The sequence below is a fragment of the Symphalangus syndactylus genome, chromosome 7, assembly GCF_028878055.3.
Source record: "Symphalangus syndactylus isolate Jambi chromosome 7, NHGRI_mSymSyn1-v2.1_pri, whole genome shotgun sequence".
Taxonomy (NCBI): Eukaryota; Metazoa; Chordata; class Mammalia; order Primates; family Hylobatidae; genus Symphalangus; species Symphalangus syndactylus.
Genome location: NC_072429.2, coordinates 70,888,643 through 70,912,099, shown reverse-complemented (window position 1 = coordinate 70,912,099; position 23,457 = coordinate 70,888,643). Strand labels below are relative to the sequence as shown.

Here is a 23,457-nt window from a genome sequence, read left to right as displayed (position 1 = left end):
CACGGCAAAAAAGCAAATACCTCAATAAGGCAAGTTACAGAAATATTTGGTTTCCCAGTGCATGTAAAGGTAATGTGTACAAAATACAGTAGTATTTTATATTATTTCGATTAAAAATATTCATACCTTAATTAAAATGTTCTATTGGGGAAAAAAAGCTAACAATCCTCTGAGCCTTCAAGGAATTGTAATCTTTTTGCTAATGGAGGGTCTTGCCTTGATGTTTATGGCTGCTGACTGATCTCAGTGGTAGCTGCTGATGATTTGGGTGGCTGTGGCAATTTCTTAAAATAAGACAACAATGAAGTTTGCACAGTTGTGTCTTCCTTTCACAAAAGATTTCTCAGTAGCATGCAATGCTATTTGATAGCATTTTACCCACACTGGCACTTTGTTCAAATTCGAGTCAATCGTCTCAAATCTTGTTTCTGTCTTATCAACTAAGTTGGTGTAATATTTCAAATCCTTTGTTGTGATTTCAAGAATGTTCACAGTGTCTTCAACCAAGAGTAAATTCCATCTGAAGAAATCACTTTCTTTGCTCGTTCATAAGAAGCAACTCCTTCTCTGCTCAAGTTTGATTATGAGGTCATAGCAATTCATGTATATCTTCTGACTCCACTTCTAATTCTACTTCTCTCCACCATATGTGCAGTTATTTTCTTCACTGAAGTTTTAAATCCCTCAAAGTCATCCATGGGGGTTAGAATCAACTTCTGCCAAATTCCTGTTAATGTTGATATTTTGACTTCCTCCCATCAATCACAAATGTTCTTAATGGCATCTAGAATGGTGAATCCTTTCCAGAAGGTTTTCAATTAACTTTGTCCAGATCTATCGGAGGAATCACTATTATGGCAGGTATAGCCTTACAAAAGGTATTTATGAAATAATAGGCTTGAAAGTCAAAATTATTCCTTGATCCAAGAGCTGCAGAGTGGATACTGTGTTAGCAGGCATGAAAACATTAATCTCCATGTACATCTCCCTCAGAGCTCTTGGGTGATGGGAAACATTGTCAAAAAGCAGTAATATTTGGAAAAGGATTTTTTTATAAGCAGTAGGTTCCAATGGGGGGCTTAAAATATCAGTAAACCATGCTGTAAACAAATGCATTGTTATTCAGGCTTCATTGTTCCACTTCTAGAGCACAGGCAGAGTAAATTTAGCATCATTCTTAAGGACCCTAGGATTCTCAGAATAGAAAGTAAGCAATTCAACTTAAGGTCACCAGCTACATTAGCCTACCAAGAGAGTAAGCCTGTCTTTTGAAGCTTTGAAGCCAGGCATTGACTTCTCCTCTCTAGCTATGGAAAGGCCTAAATGGCATCACCTTTCAACAGAAGCCTGTTTCATCTCCATTAAAAATCTGTTGTGGGTAACATAGTGAGATCCTGTCTTTTTTTAATTAAAGAAATTTTCAATAAAAAAATTATCCAGGTGTTGTGGTGCATGCCTGTAGTCCCAAGTACTTGGAGGGCTGAAGGGGGAGGATCCCATGAGCCCAGGAGTCCAAGGCTGCAGTGAGCTGTGATCATACAACTACAATCTAGACTGGGTGACAGAGTGAGACCCTGTCTCTAAATAAATTTTTAAAATCTATTGTTAATGGTAGCCACCTTCATCAATGATCTTAGCTAAATCTTTTGGATAACTTGCTGCAGCTTCTGTATTTAACACTTGTTTCTTCACTTTGCACTTTTTTTTTTTTTGAGACAGAGTCTTGCTCTGCCACCCAGGCTGGAGTGCAGTGGCGCAATCTCGGCTCACTGCAACCTCCACCTCCCGGGTTCAAGCAATTCTCTGCCTCAGCCTCCCAAGTAGCTGGGATTACAGGCGCCTGCCACCATGCCTGGCTAATTTTTTTGTATTTTTTTAGTAGACACGGGGTTTCACCAAATTGGCCGGGCTGGTCCTGAACTCCTGACCTCGTGATCCACCCGCCTCGGCCTCCCAAAGTGTTGGGATTACAGGCATGAGCCACCACGCCCGGCCCATCTTGCACTTTTATATCATGGAGATGGCTTATTTTTTTTTAACCTGTGAACCAACCTCTGCTAGCTTTGAACTTTTCTTCTGTTCAAATAAACAGAAGAACAAAGAACAAAAACAAAGAATTTCTTCTAAGATAGCAAACCAAGGTCTAAAGAAGGAATGTGCCCTATTGCCAGAACAGGGGGCCTTTAACAATATCCAAAAAGAACTCACAGAAAAACTCACTTCTCCCAGCCTTCATGGAATTGAAGCGAGTTAAGGTCTTGTTCTGGATTAGGCTTTGGTTGAAGGGAATGTTGTGGCTGATTTGATCTATCCAGACCACTAAAACTTTCTCCGTATCAGCAATTGGACTCTTTTTCCTTTATTATCATTCATGTGTTCATTGGAGTAACACTTTTAATTTCCTTCAGTAACTTTTCCTTTGCATTCACAACTTGGCTAACTGGAACAAGAGGATAACTCTCAGCCTATCTTGGCTTTCAACACGCCTTCCTCACTAAGCTTAATCTTTTCTAGCTTTTGATTTAAAGTGACAGACATGTGATTCTTCCTTTGACTTGGATATTAAAGGTCATTGCAGGGTTATTAATTGGCCTATTTTCAATATTGTTGTGTCTCAGGGAATAGGGAGGCCCAAGGAGAGGGAGAGAGTTGTGGGAATAGCCAGTCAGTGGAGAAGTTGGAACCCACACAACATTCATCCATTAAGTTTACCATCTTATATGGGCACAACTCATGGTGCCCCAAATATCACTGATCATGGATCACCATAACATATATAACAATAACATTTGAAATATTGGGAGAATTACCAAAATGTGACACAGAGATAAGAAGTGAGCACTGCTGGAAAAACGGCGCTGACAGACTTGCGTGATGCGGGGTTGCCACAAACCTTCGATTTGTGAAAATCGCAGCATGTGTTAAGCACAATAAAACAAAGCACCATAAAAATGAGGTATGCCTGTATATTGGAGGCTGACAACTTGCCTTTTAGTACAAAAGTTTCTAGACAATGAGGGGCCACATCCAGACTAAATGGTGGCGGGCACTCAGCATCAGCCATAGAACCTGGACTTTGAGATGGATACAGTGACTAGGTGAGATTCAGGTTGTTTTCTGGGGTTGAGGTTTTCCTATCTGTAGCCAGAGAGCAGAATATAGTAGAAATTTCTGTTTAGCAAAATCTATGCTTCCCTTTCCATGATACAGAAATATGACTGGAAAGTGGCCTCCCACCCAGAGGCTGCATACTCCAGCCCTCTTTGTATACAGACAGAGCAATGTGACTATCTCATCAACAGAATGTGAATGGAAGCCAGGTGTGTCACTACTTGGGTGTGCCTTCTCTATGTTCATTCTCTTCCACAATGTCAGCTGGATACAGAGAACTTCATGTTTCTAGTATCAAGAGCAAGATTTGGGTCCCCAAATCACTGCACTGAATGCACACATTGGACTCCCATATAAGCAAAAATTATATGTCCACTCTATTAACCATTGAAATATGGAAGTTTAGTACAGAAGTTCAAGTTACCTCAACTAATATAATCCCCACTGAAAAGCAAAAAAGGAGGGTAATGCCTACTATGATGACCTGTATTGGGAGGTGGAAGACTTGGAGACCCTTAGATTGCAAGTGTTTGCCATCAGGAATTCAAACCCTCCTCCCCTTCTTCGCCATCCCTGTTTAAAGCAAGTCTTAGTTGTATGTTAGTTGTATTCCTTGAAAGACTCCTAACTAGTCTCCAAAGTATCAATCTTTTCTCCTGTTAAAGTTCATCCTATTCACATTAGCTCAGAGATTGTAGCCAAAAATAAAGTGGACTATGCCACTTTTTAAAAATTTTCCGTTGACCCTCTCTCCCCCAACAACCTGTCTTTCAGGATAAAATCCAAATGATGTAGGATGGCATAAACACCTTTCACATCTAATCTCCAACCTTCTTCAGCCTCGTCTCCCATCACTTCCCTACAACTGCCAATGCTGAGCTTCAGTCACCAGCCAAGCCATTTTTATGACATTGCTTTGCAAATGCTATTCCCTCTGCCTAGAATGCTCTCCATCTACCTCCTGTTCCACCTGGGGAATGCTTACTCATCTTTTAAAAATGAACTTAGATGTCATTTCATCTGTGAAGTCCTGTCTGACTATCCCATGTAGAAAATGAAACTCTTCACAGTGATAATTAAATCATCAAATTGTGCCCACTAATAGGATGTTCCTAATGTTTAGCAAACTACATAGTTTGATTTTGTTGCTATTTATTTTGTATTTAGTCAGCTGCTAAACTTACCTTCATACTAAAAACATAGAGAGCTCAGCTTTTTCAAAATAGCCACCCACACAGTAGAAATGGATTGGCTTTCTTCAATGGGAGAATATAGCCATAATCAGTACTGCTGAATGAGATGAATATGATCCTTTTGAGTGAGTTTCCTAAAGTTGTCAAGTGTTTGAAGGGCAAGGCCCAAGAATGCAGGAAATCCTGCTTCCTCCATAACTTTTACACATCTCACCAGACACCTATGTAAATAAAAAACTTGCTTACCGTCATCTGTGACTAGACCCTAGCCCTACTGTTCATAGCATGTTTTTACACAGGAATTTTCTAGGAATGATAGAAGATGCTATCACCAAGATTTGCTCACCATTTTGGGAAGTTATGTCACCAGCTATCATGCTGCTCCTGTTAACTGATTCATTAATCCAGTACACGCACATCTGTTTGCAATTGCTGCTGTCACACTCAATGAATACATTTATTTTGCTCTTATTTCAAAGTGCCAAATATACAAAAGTGTTACCAATATTCAATTGAATATTATCATCTTATCCAAGTTTATATTCTAATCTTATCTGAACTTATCTTCTTATCCAAACTTATGCATTTTAAGTAGCAAGCATCTATTTTAGTACATCTTTTAGTGTAGTTATATCTGAGCATACACATATTGATAAGCCTACTATTTTATCTTAAGCTGCTTTCTTCTTATTTACTCTATTACAGATAGGGAATTTATATTGATTTTAAAATGTTATATGTGTAGATATGATTTATTATCTATAAATATTATTTCAGGAAAGTAAAGAGGACATTACAAAGTACTGCTTATAAAAAGGGGGTATTGGATCTGACTGAGTAGAGTGTCGTGGCTCTAAATATATTTAGAAATTCAAAGCAACTGTATTTTCTTACTGTTGGGATGCTTCTGTCATACAACTACTCCATTGAATTGCCATCCCACTCTATCAATAGCATTTATAATATTGGGTTGTGATTTATTTCTCTACAAATGTAGGCTGTGAGTGCATGGTGTCTTATGCATATTTATGTCTCTAATAACTGGCTTAGGACTTGGCACACAGAAGCTGAGTAGATACCTTTAGGATGAACTACCAAATGAGAACCCCGACAGGATTGCAGTCCCTGGATTTCATGGTAGAACTCTGAATCAATTATTCAGTACTTTGCCTCCATCGGTCTTATATCGCTTCCTTCATTCTACCTAATGTCAGTTACTTGTGTACAAATACCCTCTCCATTTTCTCTCCTCCTTGTGGGCCTAGGCAGTACTGCATTCACCTCTGTATCTCAAGTGAGTCTCACACAAAGGAAGCCAATAAACATTATGTAAATCAAATGATTCCTCAGGAGTATTGCTATACGTAATGGCTGTGGGTTTTTTTTAATACTAACAGTACTGTACTTCAGGTATATTAGTTATTAAAAGGGCTTTGGTGGATTGGTCTGAGGACCTAAACATCATTTAAAGTACTACTTTTATAAGGAAATGTACACAAGTTCTAAAATACCCAAATTTTAAAATGAAATTTTATCTAATAAGCCAATTGTAGGTTCAAGGTTGGCTATACAATGTGATTGAACCTGTAAGACCTAATAATTGTGTGAAAAATTAAAATGTCAATCATGAGGATATATCTAAATATTTGATTCTATGGCTTCCTGCAGGCAATATTTAATCATTTTAGCTTTCAAATTTAATCTGGATGACATTGTTCACATAAACAGAAGTTGTAGCTATTTAGAAAAAACTTTTCTTCAAATATATAAACTTTTCTTGATGAAAATCTCAATTTATGTTTTCAAAATGTTATCATAGTAACTCTGTACTTAATAAAATAAATGCATTCTAGAGACTATACTAGTATGTAAATCTGTTAAGTAACTATATTTTAATTTCCACTAAAATATTCGCGTTATGTTTTACAGGGAAAAAAATGGGGACATGCATAAAAAATTATATTTCAGAACTAATAATTTTTAAAAAACAAATAATTCTAAAAGTAGCTAAATTAAACTTATTTGTAATACCATGTTCAAAATAATTCACAAACTTGTTTTTAAAAAACTTTAAAATGAAAATAAACTGACTGATCAGATCATCTGCATCAGCCAGCCTCATTTTCTGTGGTCACTGTAAAGCTAGTAATTTCTAATGTGTTAGCATTCTGATAAAATCCCACCTACATTATAAAAATCTAAACTACCCTCTTATTTCAAGTTCATGTTGAAAATATGAGGGTTTTCTATTACTTTTGGCCTTTTTCTAGCATCCCCCTGTAGTAATAACCAGGGCATCCTTTGGTGAGTGAGAAGATACAGTTCCAAATAAATCTAGGAACTGCAAGCATTTTTTCTTGTTCTGCCTGGGCTCGTTCTTAACACTTCTGAATATCATAGTGGTTAAGTGAAGCCACAGCGCCTAGGTTCAAGCTTCACTTTACCATTTATTTCCTATATGACTTTAGACAAGTCTCTGAACATTAGGTTTCATATCTATATAATAAAGGGCATTTCTGACAGCTACCCCAAAGGGTGGTTGTAAGAATGAAAATAATAATGTTTGTAAAATGCTTAAAACAGTATGTGCCTCAAGTAAGTGCTATAATAATAACTTTATTTTATATACATCAATAAAATAGTATTACTTATAATCATAATCCTCTAATTTAAATTTAAAATTAAATATTTTAATAAAATTATTATTACTATTATTGTTATTGTTTTCTAACAACTGCCAAATGAATAGTTTGTGAAAATTTTCATGATCTTCTTCATGGATTTGTCTTAATTAATTAGCTAATTATAAAATGATTAAGTGCATTTCTGTATAAAAGAGATCTTTCATTTTGAACTATAACTGATTTTTCAATTAGTTTTTCAAGTTTTTTTTCCCCCTAAAATATTCTTGAGGGCAGGGCCTAGCTTCTATATTTTTTACATTTGTTAAATTCTATTCAAGCACTCTTCTCCTTATATATATATTTAGTAAGTAATAAATGAATTAATGAATGAGTCAATGAGTGGCTATGGGACATCAAATCAGATAGCGAAGATAGTTAAAATTCAACCTATAGGAATTGACACTTTTTAAGATAATATAAGAGGGTTTGGCTTACACAAGTCAAGGGATTCCTGGTCTCACACACATGGCTTTCTGCCCCACAACCCGTACTTGCAGTAAAGAGTTTGTGGGAATACATATTTAAGAAGCACAAGGAGGAAATAAGCAATGAAACAGAATGGCCTACAGATCTAGGCTATAAAGATGCTTGTAGAATGTGGCTAAAAAATTTAATGCTGCCCTGCTATATAAAGTTTATTCTATCACTTCGGGAGTAACAAGGCCATAATCTCTAGCCTTAAAAAAACAAAAAACAACAACAAAAAAAACCTCTGGGCTAAAAAAGAAATCACATATAATGCCTTTGTACTGTCCACTTGTCTGAAGCTTCTGGGAAAATAATAGGAATCACGATTTTATGCAAAATCAATCTGAAGAATATAAACAAATCTCAAAAAATTACATTTTGAAATAAGTAGAATATCTTACCCTTATATATTTTCCTTAAAATATGCGTGAGATTTCCTATCAACTTTAAGAATCTTCCTTTGGAATTAATGTTTAAGAGATAGCAAGTTTTAAAGGAACTAATTAGTTCTTTATGAAGAAAAAAATGCATTAGGGCAGAATGAAATATATCTTATAGGTTTCCTAGATTTGGGTCTACTTTCACAATATGTTATACACATATACTGATCTCTCTACCATATAAGAATGCCAGACACGCATTCAAGAAAAAAATATTTTTCAACGTTTAACGAAGATGCTCTGCAGACTTGCACATTTGTAGACATGCAGGCAGGTATACAAAACACCTGGACAGACACACTCTTAAGTTGAGAAACGTGACCGAAACCATATCCTGCCATTTCATTATTCTAGCAATCTCACTTTTATTATCATACTGAACGTTAAAAAGGCAGGAAGTTGCCCTATTGCCTAAACAATGAAGTTTTAAAAGCCAAACAGAAGGGAATGGATAAAGTAATAATTTCTACTAGCTCCTCTGAATATTCAGTAAATATGTATGCTTGGAAAGTTGAATTGTTGGACTTGGAGAACAGTGAAATGCAAAATAGTTTCAACTGATGCATGGATTGATTCTATTTGGAAAAACAGAAGAAAAGAAAAGAGAGACAATAGAAAAGAAAGATGTGAGACGAGAACTCTCAAAGTGGCAGGCAGGAGAGTGATTTTTCTGGAGTCAATACGTGTGGGTTTGTATATGAGGGGCATCTGAGAACACTAACATGGAGAGGGAAAGGTGAAGGTTAAAGGAGCAAGAAAACAAACAGAACTGCCAAGTTCTTTCTCCAAAAGTCTGAGTAGTGCCAGAAAAGGAAGAAGGGTACATTAGACAGAATCCTATTTGTGATAAACAATTGTTCTAAACCTGAAGGCAAGAGGCAGGGGATTATGGTATTTACTTTGTGGAAGCATATTAACTCTTCTAGGTGATGACGATGCTTTTCCTTCAGTGGGGAAGGAAGTTATTTCTACGTTGAACCTTCAGTATTTTCAGAGTCCATGCAATCACACAAGTAAGCACTTTATCCATGCCATTAAATTAAAAACACCACCTCAAACAGCAATTAAATGCGCATACACACGTGTAATGTGCCAAATTACTAAACTGTTTGAGTTAATTTAAGAACAAAGAACTCTCTAGCCTAGATGTCTAGTCTAGATGGGTTTTATTCATGTATTACGTTAAGCTTTAGACAACTTTATATTTATTGACACACACACACACGCACATGCCCCTAAAGAGTAAAATAGATAAAATAAAACGTTATTTTCTTTATATGCAACTTTAGAATGTTACCCTCTTTTACAAAATCTTTCCTGTAAGTTATTCAGCACTGACAGGTAAGACAAGATTTTTGACCGAAGTCTATCTCTCGCTTGTCCTATGAAATGTAATATATTGATTGCTGTTTATTGGCAAATAAACCAAGAGACTTCCGTCTCACACTATACTACACATTTAACAACAATAACAATAAAATGCTTACTCTTCCTTTCCTTCGGTTTCAAAAAATCAGATTCCCAACAAAATAAAAAAATTAATCAATGCAAAAATGAAAATATGATACGACACTTAAAATCTTGACATTACTACACAACTTGATTAGAAGGAATGTTGGACCTGAGTGGAATTAACTCAGTGTATGTGCATACTAAATATGTAATCTTGTATGCATTATTACTTATTGTTGAAACACATGTGCAGTCATAAATGTTGCATAAATGGCATGTTTGTGCATATTGCACACTGACAGTTTTTATGAATGAATACGCATAAATGCTCACAACTCGAGAAAATGGATGGCGGCATACTATTTTGAAGAGGATCATTAAGCATCGGGAGCAAATGATGAGGCAAATGGTCGATGTCTTTTGGTGATATTCAGGGAAAACGTATTCCCAAGTCCCCTAGCAGAGTATGTTGGAAACAGCCATGAAGCTCTTTCCTTAGAGACCCGTTCTCCCTCTCAGGAATCGTGCTACAGAACGGAGACCGCGCATCGCTTGAAGAATAAAATGCATGCATGTCTCTGTGTTCTGAGGATCGTTCATACATCAGAGATATCACACTCCCTAAATCCAGTCCCACAAGTGTGTGCATGTGAGTGTGGCATTTACCAACAAATGGACGGAAGGCAACAAGAGCTCGGCTCCTAGAAATAACATCCCATCCCTTCCCAGTCAGGCTGCTGGGAAGCTTTTCAGGGGCTAACACTTGAGCGCCTTCCCCACCGGGAAGGAGCCTTACATTAAAAACCCTCTCAGGGCTAAGTCAGCTTTGTGTGTAAGTCCACTGGGCGCCATATGGCAGTTTCCAATTCCTTTAGCAACTCAAGTCTGGCTAGGCTGCCGCGATGATTCATTCTTAAAGGAAGACCCCCTTCGGGGAGCAACAATGCCCCCGCCACTTACCTAGCTCCCACAGACCCCGCTCAGCAGGCGGCACGGACTCGGGCACCACAAAGGGCTGTGGGATTCCCCGCTCCCTCCGGGTAGCCTCTCCCCGCGACGACTCCCTTCGCCAATGATCTGTCGCTGGAAATCCCCCTCCCCTCCACAGAGAGGAGGGTCTCCCCGGCTGGCTGGAGCTCCTGGCGTGCTTTCCCCCTGTCTTTACATCCCTGACTCTGGTTCACGGTGTCTAGTAGGAAGGCTCAGAGGAGAGGCGGCGGGAGGAAGCTAAGGCATCCTTTAAAAGAACAATAATCTTCATAGATCTTCACCCCCTTCCCCACGCGGGGTCCCCATCCCCCTGCCGCCGCCACAGCCACCCAGACGAGAGAGGGCTGGAACAGAAGAGGAAAAATCGAGCGGGGCTGAGCTCGCCGCGCGGAAGGAGCCAGAAAGCGAGCCGCGCCAGCCCGGGAGTTGCCGCTCGCTGGGGCTGCCCGAGGCGCAGCGGCGGCGGCGGCCGCGGGGGCGGAGGGCGGTGGGTGCTTGGTGGGTGTGTGTCTGTGGCGGAGCAGGGTAGAGGCTGCGCGCGAGAGGCTAGGCGGGGCGCTCTGGGGCGCCGCTCCCCAGCCCCGCTGCTCGCCGGCCCGGCGCGCACACACACGGCTGCGGCCACCCCAGCCTCCCGCTCCGCCTCCTCCCGCGCTACGCGCATCCGCGGGCTGGAGCGGCCGCCGCCTTCTCTTCTTCCTCCTCCTCCTCCCCCTCTGCCTCTTCCTCTTCGGCGCTCGCGGCTGTCAAGGTGGGCGGCAGGGCGGGATGGCTGGGCTGCGGGAGCCGGCGTCGCACCGCCGGGGACGCCGGGGCTCTGCCTCGCGGCGCCGGAGCTGTGCGCTCGGCCGGGGACGGCGCTCTGGTGCCCAGGGCGCGGCTGGGGCGCGGGCAGGCACCGCCCACACCTCGGCGGGGTGCCTCCCTTAGCTTCTGCGCGCCCGCCGCTCCTGCTGCCCGGGGCCTGGCTCCACACCCACCTGCTTCGCTCTGCAGCTCCCACCCGGCTGCACTGGGCTAGAGGGACGCAGCCCCCGCGGCTGCCGCGCACCCGGGACCGGGAAAGCCCCGGGACGCCCCGGCGCGACGCGCTCCGGCGGCTTCGCGGGATTCCCTCGGCCCTTCTGCTTCCAGCTGCAGGGCTGTCCTCCCGCCTGCCCACAGCACGACCCTGACCCTGGGCTGACTGCTCGACCCTGGGGAACTGGGGCGAAGACAGATGGCTCTTGAGTGGTGGTGCCAGGATTATTTTCCTGCAGAAAGAGCTGCGGAGATAACTAGGAGCGCAGATAAGATCTGACTTTCCTCGGGGCACCTGCAGCCCCGCTCGCTCGGGGGCCGTCCCTAGCCCCGAGTGACCCAGCTTTCCTGGGTTTGAGGGTAAAGCCGGGTCCGTGGCAGCCTTAACTCTTGCTTCTCACGGGGGCGCTCTTCATACCCTGCTTTCTTTCCTTTGCCTATCAACTTACCAGCTGGAAAACTATGCCAAGTTACCCCTTGGCGAGGCCGACGGGTGAACACTCAGACCCGTACCCACTTCCAGGGCTCGGTGAAGACAATGAACTTTAATGATAACACTGAGCCTTACATATTCCTGACCCCAGTGCTCCTTCACAGGCACGAAATAGAGACAGCTGGCACAGTTACAGGGGCTTTCAGGAAAACAAAGTAGCTTAAAACACCTTTTAGAAACGAACGCAGGCCGTGACAGTCTATTTAAAGCTGGGACTCCTGAGTTTCTATAGACCAAGAAAGATGGCTGTTGAGGAAGGCCCAGGTACACTGTTTTAAATATACTCCATGTCATCCTTGCCTTAGTTTTAGCCCTGATATGCCCTGGAATGCGCTATCCTCTCTAATTCTCTGCACCTTGACTTCCCACCTCCCTATGGGGAGGTGGTCTTACTTTGTACTGAGGGTTTTTGGTTTTGTGGTGGGCTTTTGTTTTGTTTTGTTTTGTTTTGGTGGTGGTGGTGGTGGTTGTTTTGAGGTATCAGACGTTGGGCAGGATATTTAGCATGGAGGTTGGCCCTTCTGATGCTGTCGCCCTCCAGCAAGAAACTGCCCTGCCCTTTGCTCTTCTTGGGGCTTCTCGATTATGAAACTAGGAAGAGGACACCCAGATTCCCAAACTCTTATCCCCAATTCTGGCCTGGCCCCAAGCTCCAGCTCTACATTTCCAGGGACCTGCAGGCAGCCCATTCCCTCCCGCCCAGCCTTTCCACCCTCCCACACAGTTTAAATACAGTCTGCCAATTGCTTTTCCCCACGCAAAACCCTGACCATATCATTTCCCTACTCACAAATATTCCCTGGTTTCCCATTTCCTACCAGACAGCGTCTGCGCACCTCTGTGCCATTGCATGCGAGTATCTGGGATACCCTTCTCCAGGTCTTACGTCCAAATCATTACAGTCCTGGAAGTCTCTTCAAACTCTGCCTCTTCCATGACTTCTCCCTTTTGGTGTCCATTGCACAATGTCCCAGCAATCTTTTTAAGACATATATCACCTTCCACTTCCTATACCATGTATTTACTGTGTACATTTCTTAACATTTTAAATTCTAGGTTCCTCCAGAAACAATTCCATGTCCCTTTATGGTTTACATTCTTTATGTCTAACCCAAAGCCACACATGTGAGAGATACCTATTCGTCTAACAAAGATTTGTAGTTTTTCTCAGTCCCTCAATATTTGTTAATTGAATGGAATTTACAAAATAGTTTTAGGCTAGAATTCTTCAAATTAATTTTGAGTGTGCCTAAACTTAAGTTAGCATGACTTTTTATAAATTTAGGGGTGCCAAAAATCTTTCTTTAGTAGCTTTCTATCAACATTAGTGATCACCTTGCTAACAATTTAATAATTTGACAAATATTTGTTTTTTACCTTAAATTTCCATTAGATTTTGGAAATCTGAATCCTTTTGCCTACTATCTAAGTGGTCATTAGTCAAGAGAGTAAATTATCTGTTGGGTAAAACACAATGCTGCTATCTCCATTTCTGGGAAGCAGGGTACTAGGAGTAAGTTAACCATCAGCTCTGAGCCCTGTATATGAGCATGCAGTGACAAGAAAAAAGAATCTTTGGGGGGAAAATAAGTCTAATTTTGCTTCCTAAATGACTCATAGCTCAAATGGATTATAGAATCACCCCTGGTATACAAGTTGTTTGGAATAGCAGAGTTCTCCATATGCACAGCTTGAATTCTGGATGGCTGCAGAGACTCTTGTGTTGATTATCATCATGTGGCTCCACATCCTTAGTAAATTTGGGTAATTTGGGGTTTTGTTCAGTTGTTTGCCAAAGAAAAAATTTAAATGATCTAGCTGAAAAGTCAGACATGTTTTCACATTGCTCCCTTTAAGTCTTTTGTTTATCTTTATTCATATTTACGGAACTGTTCCTTTTGCTTGTATTTCAATTTCTCAGAATTACCTTGAGTTATGACTAAATTATATTACAGTAAAGGAGAGAAATATCTGTTTGGGATGTCAAAATGCTTTCTTCATAATGCTTGGTAAAGTAAATAACTGTAATATAAATTTAACCTGAAATAGCCGTATGCATATCATTAGATGCAATTTAGAGGAAGAATGTGTTTCCTCATGTATCATATGCTGGTGTATAAAAATATATATGTATTTGTATACAATACCAAACATAATAGATTCTTGGTATTTTTTGGCTGACTGAAGTATCTGAGCAAAACCAATAAAAAAAAGATACACCTGCAACAACATGTTTATCGCAGCACAATTCACAATTGCAAAGATATGGAGCCAACCTAAGTGCCCATAAACCAATCAGTGGATAAAGAAAATGTGCTATAAATATAACATGGAATACTACTCAGCCATAAAAAAGAATGAAATATTGTCTTTTGCAGTAATTTGAGTGGAGCTGGAGGCCATTTTTCTAAGTGAAGTAACTCAGTAATGGAAAACAAAATACCGAATGTTCTCACTTATAAGTGGGAGCTAAGCTATGCGTACACAAAGGCATACAGAATAGAATAATGGACATTGGAGACTCAGAAGGCGGAAGGGTAAGAAGGAAGTAAGGAATAGAAAACTATTCATTGGCTACAAAGTGCACTGCTCCGGTGATAGGTGTACTAAAATCTCAGACTTCACCACTACACAATTCATCCGTGTAACCAAAAACCGCTTAAACTTCTAAAGCTATTAAAGTAAAAAAAAAATAAATTAAAAAAATGACGTGAACCCCATTAAAGGGAGAAACATAAACATATATGTAAATGTGTCTGTGAGTGGGTATGTGTGTATATTCTAGAAGGATGTATATTAACAAGCTAAAAGACTTATCTCTGAGTTGAGAGGCAGGTTTTGTTTTATTTGGTATAAACTGGTTATACAAAAAAGGGTGGATATTAATCTTCAAATTTCAGAACCATGAAGACACTACTTCTATTCTTTTTTTATTTATTATACTTTAGGTTTTAGGGTACATGTGCACAATGTGCAGGTTTGTTACATATGTATCCATGTGCCATGTTGATTTCCTGCACCCATTAACTCGTCATTTAGCATTAGGTATATCTCCTAATGCTGTCCCTCCCTACTCCCCCAACCCCACAACAGTCCCCAGAGTGTGATGTTCCGCTTCCTGTGTCCATGAGTTCTCATTGTTCAATTCCCACCTATGAGTGAGAACATGCGGTGTTTGGTTTTTTTGTCCTTGCGATAGTTTACTGAGAATGATGTTTTCCAGTTTCATCCATGTCCCTACAAAGGACATGAACTCATCATTTTTTATGGCTGCATAGTATTCCATGGTGTATATGTGCCACATTTTCTTAATCCAGTCTATCATTGTTGGACATTTGGGTTGGTTCCAACTCTTTGCTATTGTGAATAGTGCCGCAATAAACATACGTGTGCATGTGTCTTTATAGCAGCATGATTTATAGTCCTTTGGGTATATACCCAGTAATGGGATGGCTAGGTCAAATGGTATTTCTAGTTCTAGATCCCTGAGGAATCGCCACACTGACTTCCACAATGGTTGAACTAGATTACAGTCCCACCAACCGTGTAAAAGTGTTCCTATTTCTCCACATCCTCTCCAGCACCTGTTGTTCCTGACTTTTGAATGATGGCCATTCTAACTGGTGTGAGATGGTATCTCACTGTGGTTTTGATTTGCATTTCTCTGATGGCCAGTGATGATGAGCATTTCTTCATGTGTTTTTTGGCTGCATAAATGTCTTCTTTTGAGAAGTGTCTGTTCATGTCCTTTGCCCACTTTTTGATGGGGTTGTTTGTTTTTTTCTTGTAAATTTGTTTGAGTTCATTGTAGATTCTGGATATTAGCCCTTTGTCAGATGAGTAGGTTGCAAAAATTTTCTCCCATTCTGTAGGTTGCCTGTTCACTCTGATGGTAGTTTCTTTTGCTGTGCAGAAGCTCTTTAGTTTAATTAGATCCCATTTGTCAATGTTGGCTTTTGTTGCCATTGCTTTTGGTGTTTTAGACATGAAGTCCTTGCCCATGCCTATGTCCTGAATGGTACTGCCTAGGTTTTCTTGTAGGATTTTAATGGTTTTAGGTCTAACATTTAAGTCTTTAATCCATCTTGAATTAATTTTTGTATAAGGTGTAAGGAAGGGATCCAGTTTGAGCTTCCTACATATGGCTAGCCAGTTTTCCCAGCACCATTTATTAAATAGGGAATCCTTTCCCCATTTCTTGTTTTTATCAGGTTTGTCAAAGATCAGATAGTTGTAGACATGCGGCATCATTTCTGAGGGCTCTGTTCTGTTCCATTGATCTATGTCTCTGTTGTGGTACCAGTACCATGCTGTTTTGGTTACTGTAGCCTTGTAGTATAGTTTGAAGTCAGGTAGCGTGATGCCTCCAGCTTTGTTCTTTTGGCTTAGGATTGACTTGGCGATGTGGGCTCTTTTTTGGTTCCATATGAACTTTAAAGTAGTTTTTTCCAATTCTGTGAAGAAAGTCATTGGTAGCTTGATGGGGATGGCACTGAATCTATAAATTACCTTGGGCAGTATGGCCATTTACACAATATTGATTCTTCCAACCCATGAGCATGGAATGTTCTTCCATTTGTTTGTATCCTCTTTTATTTCATTGAGCAGTGGTTTGTAGTTCTCCTTGAAGAGGTCCTTCACATCCCTTGTAAGTTGGATTCCTAGGTATTTGATTCTCTTTGAAGCAATTGTGAATGGGAGTTCACTCATGATTTGGCTCTCTGTTTGTCTGTGATTGGTGTACAAGAATGCTTGTGATTTTTGTACATTGATTTTGTATCCTGAGACTTTGCTGAGGTTGCTAATCAGCTTAAGGAGATTTTGGGCTGAGACAATGGGGTTTTCTAGATATACAATCATGTCATCTGCAAACAGGGACAATTTGACTTCCTCTTTTCCTAATTGAATACCCTTTATTTCCTTCTCCTGCCTGATTGCTCTGGCCAGAACTTCCAGCACTATGTTGAATAGGAGCGGTGAGAGAGGGCATCCCTGTCTTGTGCCAGTTTTCAGAGGGAATGCTTCCAGTTTTTGCCTATTCAGTATGATATTGGCTGTGGGTTTGTCATAGATAGCTCTTATTATTTGGAGATACGTCCCATCAAGACCTAATTTATTGAGAGTTTTTAGCATGAAGGGTTGTTGAATTTTGTCAAAGGCCTTTTCTGCATCTATTGAGATAATCATGTGGTTTTTGTCTTTGGTTCTGTTTATATGCTGGATTACATTTATTGATTTGCGTATGTTGAACCAGCCTTGCATCCCAGGGATGAAGCCCACTTGATTATGGTGGATAAGCTTTTGGATGTGCTGCTGGATTTGGTTTGCCAGTATTTTATTGAGGATTTTTGCATCAATGTTCATCAAGGATATTGGTCTGAAATTCTCTTTTTTGGTTATGTCTCTGCCAGGCTTTGGTATCAGGACGATGCTGGCTTCATAAAATGTGTTAGGGAGGATTCCCTCTTTTTCTATCAATTGGAATAGTTTCAGAAGGAATGGTACCAGTTCCTTCTTGTACCTTTGGTAGAATTCGGCTGTGAATCCATCAGGTCCTGGACTCTTTTTGGTTGGTAAGCTATTGATTATTGCCACAATTTCAGAACCTGTTATTGGTCTATTCAGAGATTCAACTTCTTCCTGGTTTAGTCTTGGGAGGGTGTATTTGTTGAGGAATTTATCCATTTCTTCTAGATTTTCTAGTTTATTTGCATAGAGGTGTTTGTAGTATTCTCTGATGGTAGATTGTATTTCTGTGGGATCGGTGGTGATATCCCCTTTTTCATTTTTTATTGCATCTATTTGATTCTTCTGTCTTTTCTTCTTTATTAGTGTTGCTAGCTGTCTATAAATTTTGTTGATCTTTTCAAAAAACCAGCTCCTGGATTCATTAATTTTTTGAAGGGTTTTTTGTGTCTCTATTTCCTTCAGTTCTGCTCCGATTTTAGTTATTTCTAGCCTTCTGCTAGCTTTTGAATGTGTTTGCTCTTGCTTTCTAGTTCTTTTAATTGTGATGTTAGGGTGTCAATTTTGGATCTTTCCTGCTTTCTCTTGTGGGCATTTAGTGCTATAAATTTCCCTCTGCACACTGCTTTGAACGTGTCTCAGAGATTCTGATATGTTGTGTCTTTGTTCGCATTGGTTTCAAAGAACATCTTTATTTCTGCCTTCATTTCATTATGTACCCAATAGTCATTCAGGAGCAGGTTGTTCAGTTTCCATGTAGTTGAGCGGTTTTGAGTGAGTTTCTTAATCCTGAGTTCTAGTTTGATTGCACTGTGGTCTGAGAGACAGTTTGTTATAATTTCTGTTCTTTTACCTTTGCTGAGGAGAGCTTTACTTCCAACTATGTGGTCAATTTTGGAATAGGTGTGGTGTGGTGCTGAAAAAAATGTATATTCTGTTGATTTGGGGTGGAGAGTTCTGTAGATGTTTATTAGGTCCACTTTGTGCAGAGCTGAGTTCAATTCCTGGATATCCTTGTTAACTTTCTGTCTCATTGATCTGTCTAATGTTGACAGTGGGGTGTTAAAATCTCCCATTGTTATTGTGTGGGAGTTTAAGTCCCTTTGTAGGTCACTCAGGACTTGCTTTATGAATCTGGGTGCTCCTGTGTTGGGTGCATATATATTTAGGATAGTTAGCTCTTCTGGTTGAATTGATCCCTTTACCATTATGTAATGGCATTCTTTGTCTCTTTTCATCTTTGTTGGTTTAAAGTCTATTTTATCAGAGACTAGAATTGCAACCCCTGCCTTTTTTTGTTTTCCATTTGCTTGATAGATCTTCCTCCATACCTTTATTTTGAGTCTATGTGTGTCTCTGCACATGAGATGGGTTTCCTGAATACAGCACACTGATGGGTCCTGACTCCTTATCCAGTTTGCCAGTCTGTGTCTTTTAATTGGAGCATTTAGCCCATTTACATTTAAAGTTAATATTGTTATGTGTGAATCTGATCCTGTCATTATGATGTTAGTTGGTTATTTTGCTCGTTAGTTGATGCAGTTTCATCCTAGCCTTGATGGTCTTTACAATTTGGCATGTTTTTGCAGTGGCTGGTACAGGTTGTTCCTTTCCATGTTTAGTGCTTCCTTCAGGAGCTCTTTTAGGGCAGGCTTGCTGGTGACAAAATCACTCAGCATTTGCTTGTCTGTAAAGTATTTTATTTCTCCTTCACTTATGAAGCTTAGTTTGGCTGGATATGAAATTCTGGGTTGAAAATTCTTTTCTTTAAGAATGTTGAATATCGGCCCCCCACTCTCTTCTGGCTTGTAGAGTTTCTGCGGAGAGATCAGCTGTTAGTCTGATGGGCTTCCCTTTGTGGGTAACCCGACCTTTCTCTCTGGCTGCCCTTAACATTGTTTTCCTTCATTTCAACTTTGGTGAATCTGACAATTATGTGTCTTGGAGTTGCTCTTCTCGAGGAGTATCTTTGTGGCGTTCTCTGTATTTCCTGAATCTGAATGTTGGCCTGCCTTGCTAGATTGGGGAAGTTCTCCTGGATAATATCTTGCAGAGTGTTTTTCAACTTGGTTCCATTCTCCCCGTCATTTTCAGGTACACCAATCAGACGTAGGTTTGGTCTTTTCACATAGTCCCAAATTTCTTGGAGGCTTTGTTCATTTCTTTTTATTCTTTTTTCTCTAAATTTCCCTTCTCGCTTCATTTCATTCATTTCATCTTCCATCAGCGATACCCTTTCTTCCAGTTGATCACATCTGCTACTGAGGCTTCTGCAATCTTTGCGTAGTTCTCGAAACTTGGCTTTCAGCTCCATCAGCTCCTTTAAGCCCTTCTCTCCATTGGTTATTCTAGTTATCCTTTCTTCTAATTTTTTTTTCAAAGTTTTTAACTTCTTTGCTATTGTTTTGAATTTTCTCCCGTATCTCAGAGTAGTTTGATCGTCTGAAGCCTTCTCTCAACTCGTCAAAGTCATCTTCCATCCAGCTTTGTTCCGTTGCTGGTGAGGAACTGCGTTCCTTTGGAGGAGGAGAGGTGCTCTGCTTTTTAGAGTTTCCAGTTTTTCTGCTCTGTTTTTTCCTCATCTTTGTGGTTTTATCTACTTTTGGTCTTTGATGATGGTGATGTACAGATGGGTTTTTGGTGAGGTCCACTCCTGACCCTGTTTGGCTGGGCGTCAGCAGAGGTGGCTGCAGAACAGCTGATTTTCGTGAGACCACAAATTCAGCTGTCTGATAGTTCCTCTGGAAGTTTTGTCTCAGAAGAGTACCTGGCCGAGTGAGGTGTCAGTCTGTCCCTACTGGGGGTATGCCTCCCAATTAGGCTGCTCAGGGGTGAAGGACCCACTTTAGGAGGCAGTCTGTCCGTTCTCAGATCTCCAGCTGCGTGCTGGGAGAACCACTACTCTCTTCAAAGCTGTCAGTCAGACAGGGTTAAGTCTGGAGGTTCCTGCTGACTTTTTGTTTGTCTGTGCCCTGCCCCCAGAGGTGGAGCCTACAGAGGCAGGCAGGCCTCCTTGAGCTGTGGTGGGCTCTACCCAGTTCGAGCTTCCTGGCTTCTTTGTTTACCTAAGCAAGCCTGGGCAATGGCGGGCGCCCCTCCCCCAGCCTCGCTGCCGCCTTGCAGCTTGATCTCAGACTGCTGTGCTAGCAATCAGCGAGACTCTGTGGGCATAGGACCCTCCGAGCCAGGTGCGGGACACAATATCCTAGTGTGCCGTTTTCCAGGCCCATTGGAAAAGTGCAGTATTAGGGTGGGACTGACCCGATATTTCAGGTGCTGTCTGTTACCCCTTTCTTTCACTAGGAAAGGGAACTCCCTGACCCCTTGCGCTTCGCGAGTGAGGCCTTGCCTCGCCCTGCTTCAGCTCACACACAGTGTGCTTCACCGACGGTCCTGCACCCACTGTTTGGCACTCCCTAGTGAGATGAAACTGGTACCTCAAACAGAAATGCAGAAATCACCCGTCTTCTGTGTCGCTCAGTCTGGGAGCTGTAGAGGGGAGCTGTTCCTATTCGGCCATCTTGGCTCCACCCCCACTACTTTCATTCTTAATCATAAACCACGTATATACACAGACTGGGACTGTACTTTTTAAATTTATTTTTTTATAAGAGCAAATATTACTATGGTACTTATTGTCATACAAGAAAGTGACCACTGAAGGGTACACAGAATTTATCATATTGTTAAATGTAATATGCCTTCTTTTCTTCTTCTAAATAAAAATATAGGAAAGCTTGAGCAATTTTGAGCAACTCACAGAATCTTAGCCACTGAAATCCTACACTAGCACATTGCTGTGAAGGCTTGAAAAATAAATGAGCTGTCTGTGTGTTCTTCCTTGAGGAGATAAGTACTATCTCATTGATTCTTTCATAGTTAGTTGAGATTTGGCTGTCCTTTGATGATTTAAAGTAAGAGATGAGCTCCAGACTGACTGTATTTGTATTTTTTTAACAGTTCTTATTCTGAGTGTGAACTTTTTGAAAAATGCCAGATGTTTAAACACATATTTCTGCCATGTAATAACATGACTATAAGTATTGTGTTTGAATCCACAGTTAGACCAATGTGCAGATATCATTAGTGTCTAAGCAGCCTCATTTGTTCTTAGGAATCCATGAAGCTTAGGGTAAGGGGTTTCTGGGGTCAGTGAACTGGAAATGTTAAAAACATGCCACGTAGGATCTGAAATTTAGCCACATTATTCCAAGACATAGTGGAACAAGGATTGGATTCCTAGTCAGATTCGAGTCCCATCTCTCTTATGTAACTGTGCTGTGTAGTCAAAGATAAATAAAAGGCCTTACTACATGTCAGTCACTGGTCTAAATTCTTTATAGGTATTGGCTAATTCAATCCGTAAAATAGTTATTTAAAGTAGATAATATTGTTGTTATCCCAGTTAATAAAGGAGGTAACTGAACCAGAGAGAATTTTTGACTCAGGATCATACTTAAATGAATTGGAATTTGACCTAAGGCTGTATGACCTTAAAATTTTAGGCTATATTATGCCTACTTCACCCCACATTGATAACATCTTTCTGTTGTCTCATTACATTGTCTGTAGTTAATGTGGGAAACTATTATATAAAATATTATATAGATTATATTTTATCAATATAAAGCTTCATTTATATTAATAAATTTATCTTAATATAAATATATAATTATATAAAATTATATTAATATAAATATTAAAATAATACCATATTGTATTAATATGATATACTAATATAGTAACATAATATAATATATTGCTAATAGGTTTGTATTATATATTTATATTTATATAAATAAATTTATATAATTATATAATTATTGTATATTATTATATACAATAATTATGATATTATATTTTTTATTTTTAGGTATAAATGTGAGTGTTGTCAAACACAATCTATGTAAAGATTGTTAGTCATAAAGGGTGATGGAGGTAGATCATGAACCTTTTGTTTTCCCAGCAGGCAGACTGGTGCTGATCCACCCACAGGGCTCACTAGTTGTCTAATGACTTTTGTCTGTAAATTTGATCTGAGATGCCTGGGCACTTGGGGCACAAGGCATATTGCCTTGGACTATGATGAAGGGTTTCATGCTTACACAGGGAAGATACCTATGTGGATCATAATCCACCCAGTAGTACTAAACACTTCAAGATTTTGAATGTAACACCAACACAGTGGAGCAAAAAGCTCTGGGGCCCTTAGAAATAGCAAATTTAGGGCCGAGCGCAGTGGCTCACACCTGTAATCCCAGTACTTTGGGAGGCTGAGGTGGGGAGATCACGAGGTCAGGAGTTCAAGACCAGCCTGGCCAACATAGTGAAACCCCGTCTCTAGTAAAAATACAAAAATTAGCCAGGCATGGTGACGGGTGCCTGCAGTCCCAGTTACTTGGGAGGCTGAGGCAGGGGAATAGCTTGAACCCAGGAGGCAGAGGTTGCAGTGAGCCGAGATCACACCACTGCACTCCAGCCTGGGCAACAAACCGAGACTATGTCTCAAAAAAAGAAAGAGAAAGCAAATTTACAGCACTTCCTATGCTTTGAACAAGAGGAAATGGAATCATCAACAGTAGAGGAGATGTAACCAGTTACAAGTGAAAGAGGTGCTTTGCAAATACAAGGGCATTATTCCCAGCTCCAGACTTCACATCGCTATAAACAAAAAGTGGATATAATGACAGAATATGTCCCTACTGGCCAGGCAAGGACCTTGCCTGTCAAAAGCCATAAAAAGCAAGATTAAATTAGCTACCCTCAGTCTTTTCTGATAAATTTCCGTGTGGACACAAGACTCAAAAAATCAATTGAGTTTAAATTGTGGTAACTAGTCCGAATAGTGCTTTTGTTCCCTTCTGGGAATAAAGCATGAACTGATAATACATTCAAGTGAAACCTACTTTCAAAGGTGTCATTAATTCTAAGAATGATGAAAAAGTAATGTTGCCATATTTTTTGGTTTTCCTGGTAGTTGGTACTCTTGTACCTTCAAAATCTTCTTTGCAGTATCAAATAGAAATATTGGTCATTCCTAGGATCTATAGCTTGACAGTGATCATTTCCCAGAACTAATTAAAGTTATGTTGTAACGTTTTTTTCTAAATGAAATGTATTTTGGTAATAAGTATAAAAAA

The 23,457-nt window shown here is 40.2% G+C and overlaps 1 protein-coding gene across 1 annotated transcript in view; it reads right to left on the bottom strand.

Moving 5' to 3' along the window:
• The window catches only part of KCNB2 (potassium voltage-gated channel subfamily B member 2), a 405,284-nt gene extending 394,327 nt beyond the window's left edge, over positions 1 to 10,957 (bottom strand). Inside the window, exon 1 of the mRNA XM_055286489.2 lies at positions 10,309 to 10,957. The gene's annotated coding sequence lies outside the window, so the exon portion shown is untranslated. The remainder of the gene's footprint in view (positions 1 to 10,308) is intronic.
• Positions 10,958 to 23,457: the final 12,500 nt, after the last annotated feature.